The sequence below is a fragment of the Podarcis vaucheri genome, assembly GCF_965113315.1.
Source record: "Podarcis vaucheri genome assembly, chromosome: 2".
NCBI classification, from domain to species: domain Eukaryota; kingdom Metazoa; phylum Chordata; class Lepidosauria; order Squamata; family Lacertidae; genus Podarcis; species Podarcis vaucheri.
Genome location: NC_138760.1, coordinates 27,445,095 through 27,463,678, shown reverse-complemented (window position 1 = coordinate 27,463,678; position 18,584 = coordinate 27,445,095). Strand labels below are relative to the sequence as shown.

Genomic DNA, 18,584 nt, shown 5'->3' with positions numbered 1-18,584 from the left:
GGACTCTCAAGAGTCTCCTCCAGCACCATAATTCAAAAGCATCAATTCTTCGGCGATCAGCCTTCTTTATGGTCCAGCTCTCACTTCCAGGAACGTCCTTAGCAGGCAGCAAAAATGAACAAAAACGCTGTGCCTGTCCAATATATAGGGGGTTCCAATGAGCAGGTATCACCACACTAAAGGCCTGATTCTAGCATCATGAAGAATTGACCTACAGTAGTACCTCTGGTTACGAACTTAATTCGTTCCAGAGGTCCGTTCTTAAGCTGAAACCGTTCTTATCCTGAGGCACGCTTTCGCTTATGGGGCCTCCCGCTGCACACACACCTCCGTCGCACGGTTTCCGTTTGCATCCTGGGGCAAAATTCGCAACCAGGAGCAGCTACTTTTGGGTTAGCGGAGCTCGTAACCTGAAGCATTTGTAACCAGAAGTGTTTGTAACCAGAGGTACCACTGTATTGACAGGAGGGTATCTGCAGCATGCTCACTCCTGCGGAATGCAGGGACTGGTTGGCTATGTAAGGGCAGAGGCGAACCAAGTCCCAAGCTATATAGGACTTTGTACAGCAATACCAACATCTTTAAGCTACCCTGGCAGTTAATTGACAGCCAGTGCAATCAATGAGTCAATTGCTCCCATTGAAAAGTGTTGTGTGTGAGGTGTGGCACGCAGTGTTTTGTCTCTGTCAGTTTACTCACATGTCCAAGTCATCACTTGACAGCGCAGTCTCAAATGATGGACATGCAAACAGAAAGGTTGTGATCCCTGCTTAATTACTACCACCCCAAGCTTTAGTAATGTCCCGAAGTTGCAAAGGACCTGGATAGATTTTGGAAGCCGACTACGGCTTATAACGAATTTTCAGCCATTTGTCTAAGCCTTCAGCTGCATAGCACGACCATAATTTTAGCATATTTTTGATTATCATAACCACACACACACACAGGGCATGTTTCATCCAAGGTTAGAGAGCTAGTTCTCATTCCCTGAACTTCTAGAAGAAAGTTAAACATGTGCTTTGAGTATCCTATTGAAATGAAAGGGATTTCTAACTGGCATGAATCATACCTTCGATTATGTTATTTATTTTTTAAATACGTTTATAGTTTAAATTTTATTTGTTTGTTTGGTATACTGCCCCACTTGCTAGATCTCAGAGTGGTTCCCTGTCGTTTTTTCCTTAAAGAGCTTTCACAGATGGGGACGGGGGGTGGGATTTAAAAATGGAAATGTACTCATTTCTTAACAACAACAAAGAGAGAGCTCCAGCGGTGGTTGGTTAGGTTAGGATCTCCCGTTAAGGACCCTGCCGGTTCCGACCTTGTTGACCTTCAGTGAGGCACTTCCTGGATCTGATGGGGGCGGGTGGCAGGTGTCTAATTTTAGATGTCGCAGGGCATTCTCCATCAGCCTGCCGGTTATTCCAGGGGGTGGCAAGAGGAGGAGACCAGGGGGTCTCCCCGCCCCGTCCGACATCCTTGAGCCTGTTCCAGCCTCCGTCCTCTTCTCCCCTCCGTGTCTCTGCCGGGGAAGCGAGCCCTCGAGCTTTCTGGCTGCTGTAATTCAGCAGCGATGCCCAGGACTCCCCTCCCCTCCGCGTCCCGGGTGCAGCTGCCAAAGAGGCTGCCCAGCCGAGGGAAGCCTTTGTGGGTTGGGGAAGGGGGGTCTCTGCAGCAACACTCCCCGCTGCTGCCACCAGCTCCTCCTGCCGGCACGCCGCCTTCGCGCCTCTTCTCCTCTAGGGGGCCCCCCTCCCTCCCGCGCTGGCCGCCCCTCGAAGCAACGCCCCGAGGGGAGGCGGGCGGGCGAGGGATAAAAAGCGCGGCGCTAGATCAGCACGGAACTCCGCGCGCCCTTCCAGCGCTCCAGTTAGAGACCCTCGCAGCCGCGCGCCCCAGTTCCACTGCCTCGGATCGGAGCGTCGCCACCCCACAACCTAGGGGGAAGGGGAGCATCTAAAGTGTGGGGAGCTCGGGTCCTTTGCAAAGGGGAGCTCCGGAGTCACCTGGCGCCCAAAGGTAAGAGCGACTCCCTCTTTGAATTGGCGAGGAAGGGAGGAGGGTGGCAGCCGATGCGTCCTAGGGAGAGCGCGGGGTGCAAGGCGAAGAAATCTCGGGGCTCTGCTGCTTTGGAGGTGGGGGTCGTAAGACGTTTGTGGGGAGATGTTCATTGCGCACTGGCCATGTGCCGATCAGCAAAGAGGACTCTGTGTATTGTGTGTGAGAAAGAGACCGGTTCTGGAGTCCTGGGCTCGTGCGCAACTTTGACTCCCAGAGCCGCGCTTTGGGTGCCCTCGGTGTTCCCTTGGATGTGGGGCTATTCGGGACAACCACCTTTCCCCTTGGAGGCTGGAGGCGGTCCTGGGGTGAGACCTGGCGAGAGTGGAGCGGCGCGGCGTGTCACGGGGACCCCGACGACTCGAGGCAGGCGATTGTCGCTTTTAGTGGAGCATCTGCGGAAGGACAGGGTGGGTGGCGTGCCTGGGTAGCCGAAAACCTCTATCCCCTCCCTGGTCCACACACGCAGCTCACCCTGTAATGCTTGGCGACTCTTGGGTTTAGCTGAACGTGTGAGCGGTCTCCACTGACCTGCGCTTGAAGCGATGCGAAAGTTCTACATGCGCTTGTGAACCTGGGAGGCTGGTTCAGGTGCGCAAGCCACCGCCTGATGTTGCAGTTCTTGGGTGACTGTGACTTAGCTGTGGGTAGTGGTGGGGGCTGTGGAATGGTGGACCCCGGAAGGCAGAGGCAAAGCTGTTTCTTCTCCTACTCCGTCCGTGGCACCCCAGTAGGAAAAGCTGAGCTCCACTCACCAGCAAGACACTATCGGTCTCTGAATCGGGATGGAGTCTGGAATCCCTGCAGCTTTTCACAAGTGGTGGCGTTTGAACCTTGACCTCAGCTGGGTCCCTTGCATGGGTGTAGCCAGGGGTGCAGGGAGAAGCAGCTGCCCCGCCCCCTGAATCAAGTAATATAAATACTTAACTAACTGACTAATCAGGTCGCTTCTGCACCCCCTCCCCCGACAAAAGTCCTACCCCCCAAAAAAAAAAAAAACTGGCTATGCCCATGGTCCCTTGGAAAGCTCTTGCCACGTGGCAGGGGAGATGGACTGCTAATAAACGACAACAGGAGAAGCTTCTATACATAAGTTTGTTTCAAGTTAGGTGGCAAAAGCAGCGCTTGCATTTAGCATCAGCCCTCCTGGAAATGAATGCAGAGTTATTCTACTTTCACAGGAGCCACGCCTGAGAAAGAGACTTCCCAAGAGTAGTTTTGTTTGCTTGTTTGATAGTTTACTGGATTTATGTCCCGCCTTTTAGGCAGCTTGCTATCTAAGCCATATACTAAGATTCCAGTTATTGAAATAATAACATTGCATTAAGTGTAGCAGCAGCAGATCAGCGTCTATAACAGCTCAGCTCCATAACACCACCTGAATGCAGACCACCAGAAGAAAAAGTCTTTGTGGTTTTCCAAATGGTCAGGTAGCATATACCCTGGGTAGGACTGAGAGAGACATCTGCTTGAGACCGTGTTTCCCAAACTTGGGTCTCCTGCTGTTTTTGGACTACAACTCGTATCATCCCTAGCCAGCAGGACCAGTGTTCGGGGATGATGGGAACTGTAGTCCGAAAACAGCTGGAGACCCAACTTTGGGAAACCCTGGTGTAGACAATACTGAACAAGATACTCCAATGTAACGCAGCTTCCTGTGTTCCAAAACAAGGTATCTCCCTGGAGATGGTGTTCAAGAAATGCAGGGCCACCACAAGAAAGACTCTGTCTCTGGTGCTCACCAGTTTAACAACTCTCACCAGTGGAACACAAAACAGGGGCCTCAGATGCCAATCTTACAAGTAGGGCAGGGTGCAGATACAGTCATACCTCATGTTGTGTTAGGTTCATGTTGCATCTTTTCGGCTTGCGAACGCGACAAACCTGGAAGTGTATACTTCCAGGTTTCACCGCACATGCAGAAGCGTTCTGCACGCTTCGCACATGTGCAGAAGCGCTCTATCACGCTCTGCTCATACACAGAAGCACCACTCTAGTTGCGGACTTTTCAGGGTGCGAACGGCACCCCGGAACGGATCGTGTCTGCAACTAGAGGTACCACTGTAGCTTCCTCAGATAGCCAAGTCAGGCTTTAAATCAGCACGTTGTGCTGGGTCCATAAATAAACAGGCAGCCAATCTAACTGGTGTATAATAGCATGTGATCCAAACACCTGTTTCCTAAAAGTGTGCTAACTGCCATATTCTGCAAGTTTCCAAACCGTTGTTGTGAAGGTGCTTCCAAAGGAAAGCAGAGAGGATCTCCACCGGCCCAGACTGTGCCTTGTATGGGGCCAGCTGGTAGAGTAGAACAGTCCTGAGTTCAACAGGACTCTTCTCCTTGCCCTGCCTCAAATAGCATTCCTGCTCCCCATCATTAGGACTTTTGCTTATGAAGGCTGCTTCAAACTTCTTATGTTTATGTGAATGCAGGCAACTCACCATTTACATAGGTTCAATGGATGCAGGCCTTCACACGTGCATTGTGCCCAAACTAGAAAAAAATGGCAAAACAGCCCTAAAAGAATGCAGAAAGGGCAAAAAACAAAACAAAAATACATGGAAACAGTGCCTAGCAATCCCACAAGCCTTTGCAAGTTCAATCCCAGGAGCCCTTGCACTGACCATTGAAGCCTGTGGAGAGTTGGAATTTTGAGCTTGGAAGTTTGGAGGGTAGTGATTGTGGTGGAGTTTGGCATCTCATAAGTGCTGCTGGTTTCTTAAAGAGTTTTTCCAGGGGTTCCAGAGGTTTGGAGGGTGTTTGCAGGCTTTTCCAATGGTGTTTCAGGTATACAGTGGTAGCTCGGGTTACAGACGCTTCAGGTTACAGACTCCGCTAACCCAGAAATAGTACCTCGGGTTAAGAACTTTGCTTCAGGATGAAAACAGAAATCGTGTGGCTGAAGTGGTACCTCAGGCTAAGAACAGTTTCAGGCTAAGAACGGACCTCCAGAACGAATTAAGTTCTTAACACAAGGTACCACTGTTTGTGATTTCACTTAGACACGTGGGGCTTCGGAACGTAACCCCCGCGTAAATTGGGAACTGCCTGTCTCTAGTTTCCACATTGTTTGCTCATTTATATACCAAAAAAATTATTGCTTGAATATCGAAGGTTTCCTCAGATTTGGCTTTAAGTATTAGCATATGGGTTGCTGGGGTGGGTGGCAGTGAACTACTCCTGACACATTTTTGTTACACCAAACACGAGAAAATGTACTTTCACATGTAGGAGAATGATATTTTGGACTATAAATCTGCTAAGAGCCATAAAAATAAACTACCACTGGTACGTGACTAGTTTAGAGGAATGAAACATATATTTTTTTTATCCCCAGAAAGGATAAAATTAGCATAGTACAAGTTTAGGAACATTGGCAATTAGCTGATTGTTTTTTGAATAATGGCCCTTAAATCAATGTAATGTTGGAATGAAAAGTTTTGTGACCTAATATTCTGACCCAAACAGAGGCATGATCCATCCAGTTATGTACTTCAGAGTGGAAGGTGTGCTCAATGGGGCTTACTCCTCGGTAAGCCAGCATAGGATTTCAACTTTAAACTCCCATTGAGTTTGATGGGGAAATTGAGCTTAAATTTCTCCTACTTACAACCTGCATTTGAGGTTCATTAAGACTGCAGCTGGGACACGGGTGGTGCTGTGGGTTAAACCACAGAGCCTAGGGCTTGCAAATCAGAAGGTCGGCAGTTCGAATCCCCACGATGGGGTGAGCTCCCATTGCTCAGTCCCTGCTCCTGCCAACCTAGCAGTTCGAAAGCACGTCAAAGAGCAAGTAGATAAATAGGTACCGCTCCGGCGGGAAGGTAAACGGCATTTCCGTGCACTGCTCTGGTTCGCCAGAAGCAGCTTAGTCATGCTGGCCACATGACCCGGAAGCTGTACGCCGGTTCCCTCGGCCAATAAAGCAAGATGAGCGCCGCAACCCCAGAGTCGTCCATGACTGGACCTAACGGTCAGGGGTCCCTTTACCTTTACCTTTAAGGCTGCAGCTCTCTACACGCTTACCTGGAAGGAACTCTCATTGAACTCAATAGACCTTACATCTGAGTAGGCTCACTTTTCTCGGCATAATCCCCGTTAACTATTGAATTACTCACTTCCATGTGAACATACATAGGATACATATGCTGTTTTTGGATGAGGAAATTTAAAATATTTCTGTACCTTTAGATCTCACCTCTCTTCCTTCGTGGGACCCAAGCTGTATTGGGAATAACAACTCTCAGCACCATTAACAAGCTCCATCTCCCAGAATTCTTTGGGGGAAGCCATGGATGTCAAAAGTGTACCATAGTGCTTTAATGAAGTGGTGGCCAAACTTGACTACAACTCCCATCATCCCTAGCTAACAGGACCAGTGGTCAGGGATGATGGGCATTGTAGTCCCAAAACAGCTGGAGGGCCAAGTGTGGCCATGCCTGGCTTTAATGTGTGCTATAAGTGGCCTTAGCCTTAGACAGGTGTAGACGAATACTAACCAGTCAGCAGTGGCCTCGTGTAGGGAGGGCCAGAGGGGTGGTGCCCCCAGATGCATGGGGGTGCATTTTGCTCCTCCCCACCCTGCCAGCCCCATGTTGCTGCGCCCCTACCTGCCTGCAGCCCTTGGCAGGTGCAACACACGTGTCCAAGAAGCACATGTGAGGATGCAACAGGGACGCACCCTTCCTGTTCATGGCACATGCCTGTTGCATAGAACTCATGCAGCCCTGCAGCATCGCAAAGCAGTGCGGGGCTGGCGGGGCTGTGTGAGTGCGCCCTTCAGGTGTGTATGCCTGTTTGTGCCCGCCAAGGGTCACAGGCAGGTAGGGGCACAGCGCAGCCCTGCACCTGGGCACACACCAGGCACAAGCCATGCCTCTGACAATACGGTAGTCGAAAGGTTGGTTGCTAGTCATTGCTGCCAGTACAGTGGTACCTCGGGTTAAGAACTTAATTTGTTCCAGAGGTCTGTTCTTAACCTGAAACTGTTCTTAACCTGAAGCACCACTTTAGCTAATGGGGCCTCCTGCTGCCGCCACACAATTTCTGTTCTCATTCCGAAGCAAAGTTCTTAACCCGAGGTAATATTTCTGGGTTAGCGGAGTCTGTAACCTGAAGCATATGTAACCTGAAGCGTATGTAACCTGAGGTACCACTGTAGTCACTTAGCGCTATTTCTGCCACCGGCAAGGTTTGCTGTGATTGCTTCTACGTTCCTTGCTTACACAGGTGTGTGTACATGTGCAGTTGTAAATATCTGCTCATCTTTATACAGAATAATAGGAAAAGCTGTACTGAGGCACGAGCAGCTGGGCGTGGGGGGGCGGGGGAGCGCCCCGCCCCCAGCACCATCAGGGAGGGGGTACTATTGCGGCCACCCCCCCCCCCAGACACGCACCATGCACCTGCCACCATGCCGGGTGCCACGGCCCCGCAGGCAGCACGCCATGTCCCTGCGGGCGGCACTGTTGGGATACTGCTGGGGAGACGGTGGCAGCAGGCAGGCCCCCAGCTGGCTCCAGCCACCGGCCGGCGGCTGGATGATCACTTGTCTCCCTTGGAACAGCATCAGTCAATCAGCGACACGAGCCTCAGATATGTTTAGAGACCCATGCACACTCTATCAGCAGAGTGAATAAATCTTCTCACAGCAGAAGAGGCGGACAGAGCCATGTGTAAGCAGTATTTTACAGCTTTTTATTCAGCAGCAGGAACAAAGGAAAAAACATGTCTGCTTCCCTTCGTCTCCAGCAAAACAGCAGAAAGCAAAAGCAATATACAAACGGAAGTTCCCAGCAGACCGTGCTGGAAGTAAACAGGCATGTGACACACAACAGTCATGCCTGTACCCTTTTAAGGTGGAACGGAACTATATCCTAACAGGCACGCCATGCCCCCAGGACGTACGCCAGCCATGCCCGTGGGTTGCTGGAACTGCTTGGTGGGCCGTAGGTGTGGGGACACTTGGTCCAGCTGCCTGGGAAGAAAAGCTTGGGCAGCACTGGGACATCTGTTAAGGGCCTCTTGTCCATTGCTTTCCCTGCATGCATAGACTAGTATCCCAGCCTTCCCAGCCCACCATTGCTTCAGATTCAGAACCTCTACGAAACGTTCCTCCTGGATAAGGCTCTTCAAACTGCCTGGGCAACTTCTCTGATGATATCAGCCTGCAAAATGGATGAGTTTGCTTTCTTTCCCAGAACAAAACAAAACAAAACCCCATTCATCATACTTGGCACTCCTTGGCGCTCTATCGCAATGCCGGTTTGAACGTGCTGGTGTTGCAAGGCGCAAGGTGTCCGCTTATGTGTTTGCCATTCCCCACCCCTCCCAGAGAGAAAAGCATTTTCAGCTGCATTCGCAAGGTTAGCAGGCTGACACATCGGTTCCACTGCTTTTTAAAAATTTATTATTATTATTATTACTGATTTTATAATATCAGCATTCACAAAGCAAAACCCAGCACATGCGTCATTTCAAATATGTTAGATGTGCAGGTTGTTGGAAGTTTTGTCCATTGCAAACCTATGCCCTTCCTCTATAATAGGGTTTCCAAAACTTGGGTCTCCTGCTGTTTTGGACTACAATTCCCATCATCCCTGACCAATGGTCCTGCTAGCTAGAGATGATAGGAGTTGTAGTCCAAAAACAGCTCTATAATTTATTTATTTATTCATTTATTTCATTTATTTCATTTCTATACCGCTTTATATTTTTAAGAAAAATCTCAAAGTGGTTTATGGCATATTAAAACATCAATAAAACAAGCCAGAATCAAACATTTCTGAAGAAAGTAAAATATAGAGTATACAGTCAAAGCAACATATAGTCATACCTCATGTTACGTCCGCTTCATGTTACGTCCTTTCAGGTTACGTCCCGTGGCGACCCAGAAGTACCGGTAAGGGTTCCTTCTGGGTTTCACCGCTCGCGCATGCGCAGAAGCGCAAAATGACATCACGCGCATGCACAGAAGCAGCGAATCGCAACCCGCGCAGACGCGCCACTGCGGGTTGTTCTCTTTTCATGTTGCGAACGGGTACCACTGTAATTAACAGAAAACTGAAATATTATCTTAGATTTCAAAATAAAACATTACAAAGGATGTACAGAATACATATTTAAAACAAAGCTAACCAAAAAAAAAATATCTTAAACATTTCAGAAAGAAAAAAAACATTACTAAATGAAGTCAAATATAAAATACACATTTAAAACAGCATAATTAACAAAAGAATAAGCCGTTGTCATAAGGTGACACGGCTGTTTGGCAGGCACAAAAAGATGGGGCAAAAGAATCCCATAGTTAGGGTTTATTGTCAGGCATAGCGATGTTCCCCTGGTCTCACCAAGAGCCCCTTTAGTAGAGCCGGCGAGTCTGGGCCTCACCCCCAGGCCAGGTGGAAAGGGCCTTGCAGGGAGTGGCCTTCACGACTCACAGCCAGGCGATACAAGAACATAAGAAGACCCCTGGTAGATCAGGCCACTGAACCATGTAGTCCAGCTTCTTGGTTTCACAGTGGCCAACCCTATGGGGAAACTTACAAACAGGACGCAAGCACCAGCGCACTCTCCCCTCCTGTGGTTTCTGCCAGCTGGTCTGCAGAAGCATCGCCATTGTTGGCGAGTAGCCTTTTGTGGCCCTCTCCTCCATGAAATGGGACGCAGGTGGCACTGTGGGTTAAACCACAAGAGCCTAGGACTTGCCGATCAGAAGGTCGGCGGTTCGAATCCCTGCGATGGGGTGAGCTCCCGTTGCTCGGTCCCTGCTCCTGCCAACCTAGCAGTTCGAAAGCACGCCAGTGCAAGTAGATAAATAGGTACCGCTCCGGCGGGAAGGTAAACGGTGTTTCTGTGCGCTGCTCTGGTTCACCAGAAGCGGCTTAGTCATGCTGGCCACATGACCCGGAAGCTGTACGCCAGCTCCCTCAGCCAATAAAGCGAGATGAGCGCCGCAACCCCAGAGTCAGCCACGATTGGACCTAATGGTCAGGGGTCCCTTTACCTTTACCTCCATGTAATGGTTTCTTTTAGACGTGCCTTAGTCCTATCACAGGCTTTGCAAGCAGTTCCACTGCTTCTAACGAACGGTATCTAAAAGAAATGTGTTAAATGAGATTTCTTGCAGTACAGGCTGGAATTGTTTTTCTTTTATTTCCGTTCATTCTGTTAAGTGCCCTGGGCTCCTTTGGGAGAGAAGAGTCCTTGAAAAATGTAATAAATAACAATAAAATGATAAATCTTGTACAGAACAGATGCTCATTTGGAGCGCAGTGGTTTTCACTTCTGTCTGCCTCCCACGATATATACTTGCATGTCTATGTGCAGAGACCCTCCAAGTGCCCCTATTTTCCAGGGACAGTCCCGGTTTTACAAAAGCCATCCTGTTTCTGATTTGATTCAGGAGTATCCAATTTTTCCTTAGGATTTCCCCATTTTCATTGGAGAAATGGAGTCCTGTGAGCCCCAAGTCAAGGAGATAAACTATACAACCTTTAGAAGACATATAAAGGCAGCCCTGTATAGGGAAGTATTTTGAGTTTTGTTTTTTTAATATTAAATGTCCTATATATGTTGGAAGCAACCCAGAGAGGCAGGGACAACCCAGTCACATGGGTGGGGTATAAATAAATTATGATTATAATTATCATTATGGACTAGGATGTCCCTATTTTCATTGGAGAAATGTTGGAGGGAAAGTGTACATACTCTGTCACACACATTTGCACAGGTGTGCACTCCCTCTGACACGATTACTGCGTAAGATTATTCGTTGTTTCAACCACCACCATCCTGAGCTAGGAGAACATTTGCCCTACTTCAAAGAGGACAGGCCTCTCTTTGAAGAAGTCTCCAGCTGAAGCATCTATTAAAGAGAGCAAGAAAAGCCTTGAAGTGGACACATGGGTAACCTGGAATCTACAAACACACACAATAATAATAATAATAATAATAATAATAATAATTATTATTATTATTATTATTATTATTATTTATTTGTACCCTGCCCATCTGGATGGGTTTCCCCAGCCACTCTGGGCGGCTTCCAACAAAGATTAAAAATACATTAAAATGTCACACATTAAAAACATTTTTAAAAAACGCTATAAAAATGCTTTTCAAAAAAAAAAAACATTTTGAAAAATACATTGAATTTTGCATAGCTCATTGTTGCCATCTATTGTCACATTTGTATATTGCACAACACATTTAAAACATATAATTTGCAGCTGTGTAGCAGAGTCCCAGCTCACAGTCATCTTCCCCGTTCTTGGTAAGATTTATTATGCTTCTGTTTAAATCACAGCAATTATTTCTGCATTGGTGTATAGCCATATGAATTAGCATGCACAACATGTAACTAGTCACCCTACTCCTTGCCGTATTTACCCACATTTTAAACCACAAATAGAGGAAAATAAAGTGGGTGGGGATGAGAAATCCATAGGCTAGCCTTTGAATTGGCATTCTGGCAGGCGTTTGCCTGCTAAGGTCTTACGGTCTTGCTCATTGCAGCTTCTAAATGGATGTTTGATGTGTGTTTGCTGTTGGATTCTTTCCATTTCTGATATATATTTTTAGTGTACTGTGGTTTTAAAATGTTGCTAAAGAGCTCTGAGTAGTACATTGACATTAGAAGGGCAGGGATAGTTATTTCTAGATAAACAAAATAAAATAAACAAGGGGTATTCCGTTCAGTCAGCCTTACCAACAAATGTATGGCCTGGGTGTTAAATGAAGTATAAGTAAAATAATGCCAGGCCATGCGTTTTTAGGCTGGAATCGGCAAACTGCAGCAAGGAGCATTGCAAATGTTGATTTTTGACAAAGGCTAAAAATGGCTAAGAGTTTGGTGCCTACCAGAATTGGCAGGGCTGCTAGGAAGTCAAGGGGGTGTGACTGTGAAGTCACAGAGGTGTGGGGAATTGTTCTGGTTTTCTCTCCATCCTCTTCCCTTGTGAAGATACCATGGATTTGTAAGCGTTGCAGTTGTACAGTATACCTAGTATCCAACTAAGTGTTTTGTGAAGTGTTTTGCTTTGGTTGAGAAAGGTTTCGGCTGCCGCAATTGCTTGTCTGATTGGAGAAAAGTTCTGCTCTTTCCTTACCTAAGACTCTTGGTTGTGAGAATTTCTGTCACAATTGCAAGCATGGATTCATGCCACAATAACTGTACAGTGGTACCTTGGATTACAGATGCTTCAGGTTACAGACGCTTCAGGTTACAGACTCCGCTAACCCAGAAATAGTACCTCGGGTTAAGAACTTTGCTTCAGGATGAGAACAGAAATCACGTGGCTGCAGCGGGAGACCCCATTAGCTAAAGTAGTACCTCAGGTTGAGAACAGACCTCCAAAATGAATTAAGCTCTTCTTCCTCCTCCTCCTCTTCTGCTCTCCCTTGCCTCTCCTTACCACCACATCCAAGTCATTCTTCAGTGAACAGGTGGCAGCTGGCTTGCCTTAGAGAAAGCTCTTGACAGCTTGACAAAGCTTGTCCCTTCCCTAGCTGTTTGGGCAACCCCCAGAACCAAGTCCTTGCTGGGAATTGCTTCCTATTAGTAGAGTTTGCTGTGATTACAGGGCCCAGTGAGGAGCTGCATTGACAGAGAGGAAGGAACGGCCTTCTTGGCAGGGCGCCTTTGAAAAGGCAGCGCTTTAGACATTGTAAAGGTAACAAAAAACGGAGCTAATGATTTCATCCTACCGCAGGGACATTAACACACAAGGTGCTTGTTCTGCCCAAGCTTCTTTTGTTTCCGTGTTTTCTTTTCCTTTTGAATTCGCAAAATGACACATGTTCCGGCTAATTTTAGTGGCAAATGTGACTCTTTTGTAGGTGGGAATGCTTTGCACTGTTGCAGCAAGGTTTAAATTAAGGCACAAGACTTAACAGAGGGTTGCTGCCTACAAGACTAGGTTAGGAGAGTGAGGGAATAATTTATCGCTCAAGAGCTTCCGTTGCAGGCAAAGTGTGGCGTCTGTGCAAGAGACTCTTGAAGCCCAGAGTAGTTTAGGTATTGTTCTTCCTTTGTTTGTTTGTTTCTTCAAAGTAGAATCTTTACAAAGGAGGACAGCATCCTCAAAAGTGGAAGCAAGTAGAAGCTGTAGGGGCTGTAGAACGCGTTCTTCACAGAAAGATGTGTGTGTATTGCGGACCCAACATACCTGAATATAACCACTCCTTCTGAAAGGCAAACTTATCCCGAGACAGCTCAGTCAATGTAACTTCGTCACAAGCATCTCTTATGAGCAATTATCCCCTGCCGTAGAGTGACAGTTCTCAAAATATATGGGGTTCCATTTGCCCAGAGCACGTTGAAGTCTCATGCTGCAGTTCCATTGCACAAGCTGAGCAGCTCCGTGCCTTGATGAGAGGCCTTTTGGCAGACCCATTTCAGCTGCTACAAGGACCTCTTCATCTATCAGCAAGAATACATGTGGGCTTTATAGGTACACTTGTCCAGGAGCTGGGATTGGCTGCAGTTCCGTGGCTGACCTTGACAGTCAATGTAGGTGGATGCTTGTCAAGAGTTGCCCATGGCCCACCACTAACCAACTGGAGATACTTGATGGTATCCCATCCCCCAGATAGAGGGGTGCCTGCTTGGCAACTGGAAGTTTTTGAAGGAGGGGGCCAAAAGGAGTGCAAAAAGTTGTGCTTCCTCTCTCCAGCTCCTTTCAAGACAGGAGAGTCCTCAGAGACTCCTGGGGTGGTATCTTTGTTTTCATCTGTGGAGCCACAACCCCCTTCTGCTCCTCTTGGACCCCACCAGCACCAGGCATCTTGATGCTTGTCAGATAAGGAGAAGGAGTAGCTGCTGCAGTAGAAGCTACAATGGCTTGGGATGTGATGGCAAGACTCTTAGGATCTCGAGGGTTGTAGAGTTCACCACTGAATGGCAAATCTGACTTTGCTGTTGTGTGACATAGTGATAGCATCAGAGGGAGACCATGGTGTAATTATTATAGGTGCAAGTCATGTATAACACATATTGCTTTCTAACAAATACACCCTTCTTCCATATTACAGCCACTCATCAAAGCTGTATTCCCTCCTGGTGGACACCTCCTCTTGAGCTATCAGCAGGGGGAGTGGGGCAGGGATGGCATGGGGCAATGACTTTCTAACAGTGTGCTAGGAGGACACATGTGGCAAACGTGCCAGCTACTGAGGCAGGGCACAGTGAGGATAGACAGCAGCTTGGCTCAGGGCACTTGTGACAAATGCCTGCTTTTCCAGGTCAATGCTGCCAGGGTGATCAGTAGGTCACGGGTCAGTGTCACAAGAGAGGTGGCTTCTGGACACAGCCAAAATTCCAAGGAAAACACCTCTTTGGGTTGTTGCTGGTTTTTTTTTAAAAAAGGAGCAAGCTCCTTACACACGTACCCCTTTCTTGGCTCCCTGCCATTAGGAATTCCCTCTGCAAGCATGCAGAACTGCTGCGGTGAAATGCTGTTGTTTCTGGGTTAAATTCTGCCCTCCTTTTCCACATGCCTAGTTGGCTTCAGTGAGATTAATTTTAAGTCTTGGCCTTTAAATAAGCCATTTCGGTATAAGCAGAGGCATTTCTTGCAAAGGCTTCCTCCATCTGCCAGCTCTTGGAAGCGCCTCTGTTAAATGTGAAGGCCAGCATCAGGGCTATTTCTGCTCTGTCCCAGTTCCTTGCAAGCTCCCATGTAGCCGTTTGATATATTCACTGAGTTGAACTAATCTCCATCTGGCACAATGTCCTTGCTGCAAAAAGTAGCAACTCCAGCTTGCTTCTGGCACAAAAAGGTATTTAATCGATCGACATGCTAAGTTTGGCATATGGCGGGGATAGCTTTGCGATGCAGCGTCTTCTTAAAAAGAAGTAAAAGTTCGACAACAAAAGAGGCAGAGCAGGGATGGGGGACCTATGACCCTCCAGGTATTCCGACTCCCAGCAGCCCCAGACAACACGGCAAATGGCAAGAAATGATGGGAGTTGTAGTCTAATAACATATGGAGGACCAAAGGCTCTCAAGATGCCAGAACACAAGAGTCAGCATGAAGCTGATGTTGCAGGAATGATGCGGAAGGAGATCTCTGCGTGTTAAATTTCACACGGCTCACTGGCTCCTGTACTATTTTCAGAAGAAGCTTAGCAGGTCTCTCCACCCCCTGCCGCCCCTTCCATGGTTGGTAAATATTACTCAAGTTTAAGGAATCTGCATTTGCAGATCAGCATGGCTCTTGCTTATGGTTATGGGCTGGTAAACTTATGGTTACAAAAATGTACTGCCGATGTCAAAGCTGAACTTTGTGTAGCAGATGGTATCCATCGAAGCACATTGATTTAGTCATTTTCCCATTCAGTGGATCTCTCTATACCCAGCATGGGGAAACACCTGTCCACAGAGGAGCAAATTTCAGATCTGTTGAGAAAGGAAAAGGCTGTTTCTTCTGCCCCTCTGTGGGCCCTATCTAGTTCCACAATACAGTTGTACACTGGTACCTCGGGTTACATACGCTTCAGGTTACAGACGCTTCAGGTTACAGACTCCGCTAACCCAGAAATATTACCTCGGGTTAAAAAATTTGCTGCAGGATGAGAACAGAAATCGTGCAGTGGCGGCGCAGCAGCAGGAGGCCCCATTAGCTAAAGTGGTGCTTCAGGTTAAGAACAGTTTCAGGTTAAGAACAGACCTCCAGAATAAATTAAGTTCTTAACCCGAGGTACCACTGTACCTTGGAAGTCGAACAGAATCCATTCCAGAAGTCTGTTCGATTTCAAAATTTCAGAAAACCAAAGTGCAGCTTCTGATTGACTGCAGCCAAGTGGAAGCCACAGAAGCCCTGTCACATGTTCAGCTTCCAAAAATAGTTGGCAAACTGGAACACTCACTTTCCGGTTTGTGGCATTCGGGAGCCAAAATGTTCGAGAACTAAGCTGTTCAATAACCAAGGTACGACTGTACTTTTTTCGAGGAGTGCCCAGATTACAGAGAATGCAATCATTACAGAGGGTGGAACTTTGACCTGGTGCAGAATCTCTTTTATCTGTTCTCAGTAATATCAAAGAGTTCTTAGACAGGACTGACCCCATCATATGGTAGATTCAGGCAGTCAATGCAAGGAGCAGCAGTAGGAAGGGCTTTGTCTTTTCCCTGTGGCTTCTCCTCTGTCTTCAGGTGCAGTGGAGAACATTGACCTTTTGTCAGTAACAATCAGTAAAATTATTGTTAAATTTATCCTACCTTTCCCCCAAAGAGCTCAAAGTGGCCTACATGGTGACTGGCCCAAATTCACCCAGTGAGCTTTTTGGCAGAGTGGGAATTTGAACCCTGGTCTCCCAGGTCCTGTTCCAACACTCTAACCACTAGACTACAGTGGGTCTAACATTATTTGCTGACCATGAGGATCATGGATGTGATGTGCAAATGTTGCTACTCAGCACTCAGTAAAGAAACAAAAAAGAAGGGAATCTATGGGAGAAAGTAATATCTCTGTTCCTTCTTAGCTGAGTCTTGCCCCCGCGAGGCAACCAGCACACCATGAACTCAAGCAATATTTTTGCCTGCAAAGCAATCCGACCATTCTTCTTGCCGAGAAAAGCAGCAAGGAAGATCAAGCTTGCCAAATGTCTGCTTCCCAGCTGGTGCCAAAGGCTCTTGCTCACAAGGATGACAGATGTGTAGATGAGATTTGCAATGCCAGCTCCAAAGTGTACTTGGGAAGTGTAACAAACTGTAAGAAAGCCTTGCCTCTAGACCATTTACACTCAATTCTGGGTGTTTTTCCCCCGTGTTCTCAGAGCACTGGTTCTTTGTCAACGTGTAACCTTTTATATAAGGTTAAACCACAGAGCCTAGGGCTTGCCAATCAGAAGGTCAGCGGTTCAAATCCCCGCGACGAGGTGAGCTCCCGTTTCTCGGTCCCTGCTCCTGCCAACCTAGCAGTTCGAAAGCACGTCAGAGTGCAAGTAGATAAATAGGTACTGCTCCGGCGGGAAGGTAAACGGTGTTTCCGTGCGCTGCTCTGGTTCGCCAGAAGCGGCTTAGTCATGCTGGCCACATGACCTGGATGCTGTACGCCGGCTCCCTTGGCCAATAAAGCGAGATGAGCACTGCAACCCCAGAGTCGGCCACGACTGGACCTAATGGTCAGGGGTACCTTTACCTTAACCTTTTATATAAATATTAAAGTGGGGGCTCTCCCCCCACAAGTCCTTGCTAATTTCTATGGCACTTGTCAACGCACAAAGTGCTTTCAGAGCTTACCCTGATATTACCTTGATTGTCTTTAAAACAGTCCCATTGGATAAAAGTAGGCCAGCTGGCCATATTGTCCAAGACCACCTAATAAATGTTATTCTTTAGCACATAGATTGGTTGATTCTGGTTTTCCGTATTTAAGTCTACCCTGCTATTCGCTATACCATACTCATTCTCTGTGTTATCAGCAATAATAATAATAATAATAATAATAATAATAATAATAATAATAATAATTTATTATTTATACCCCAGCCACTCTGGATGGCTTCCAACAGAATATTAAAATACAATAACCTATTAAACATTAAAAGCTTCCTTAAACAAGGCTGCCTTCAGAAGTCTTCTAAAAGTCTGGTTGTTGTTGTTCTCTTTGACATCTGGTGGGAGGGCGTTCCACAGGGCGGGTGCCACTACCCAGAAGGCCCTCTGCCTGGTTCCCTGTAACTTGGCTTCTCGCAGTGATGGAACCGCCAGAAGGCCCTCGGCACTGGACCTGAGTGTCCGGGCAGAACGATGGGTTTGGAGACGCTCCTTCAGGTATACTGGACCAAGGCCATTTAGGGCTTTAAAGGTCAGCACCAACCCTTTGAATTGTGCTCGGAAATGTACTGGGAGCCAATGCAGGTCTTTCAAGACCAGTGTTATATGGTCTCAGCGGCCGCTCCCAGTCACCAGTCTCGCTGCTGCATTCTGGATTAGTTGTAGTTTCCGGATCACCTTCAAAGGTAGCCCCATGTAGAGCGCATTGCAGTAGTCCAAGTGAGAGATAACCAGAGCATGCACCACTCTGGCAAGACAGTCCACGGGCAGGTAGGGTCTCAGCCTACCGTATCTCACCTGTACTGAAGCATCTTCACTGTCTCCTGGTCCATTTCCAAGCTCAACTCAATTCAGCTGAGTTTTACTCAGAGTGAACCTGTTAAAATTAAGGGGCCTAACATTGTCATGTTCAGTAATTGAAATTGGTCTACTCTTAGTTAAACACCACCCCAAAGTGCTGGTGCTTGCTTTTAAAGTCCCATGTGCTTTATTGCCCAAGGACTTGTTAGGCTGTCATGCCCATATTGTTCATCCGATCACTGGGAATCTCAGATTTCAGAATCTCTTCCTGTGCCTCCGCCATGTAAGGTAAGGCAAATGAGTACCTGGTCAGGTGTGGCACCCCCTTTCTGGAATGCTGTCCTTGGGGAATCTCTCCTGGGACATAATATGTTGTCATAGCACCAAGGAAAGATATCTATATTCTTCCATGTTTGTTGTAACCATTGGCTACTCGGCTACTGT

At 47.4% G+C, this 18,584-nt stretch overlaps 1 protein-coding gene across 2 annotated transcripts in view; it reads left to right on the top strand.

Annotated features, from left to right (window-relative positions):
• CACNG5 (calcium voltage-gated channel auxiliary subunit gamma 5) overlaps positions 1-18,584 on the top strand; it is a 59,869-nt gene that overhangs the window by 12,204 nt on the left and 29,081 nt on the right. Inside the window, exon 1 of one of the 2 annotated variants that reach the window (XM_082212849.1) lies at positions 1,288-2,019. The exons of the other annotated variant lie outside the window; for it this stretch is intronic. The gene's annotated coding sequence lies outside the window, so the exon portion shown is untranslated. Of the gene's footprint in view, positions 1-1,287; positions 2,020-18,584 lie in introns of those variants that run through there. 2 annotated transcript variants of the gene reach the window in all.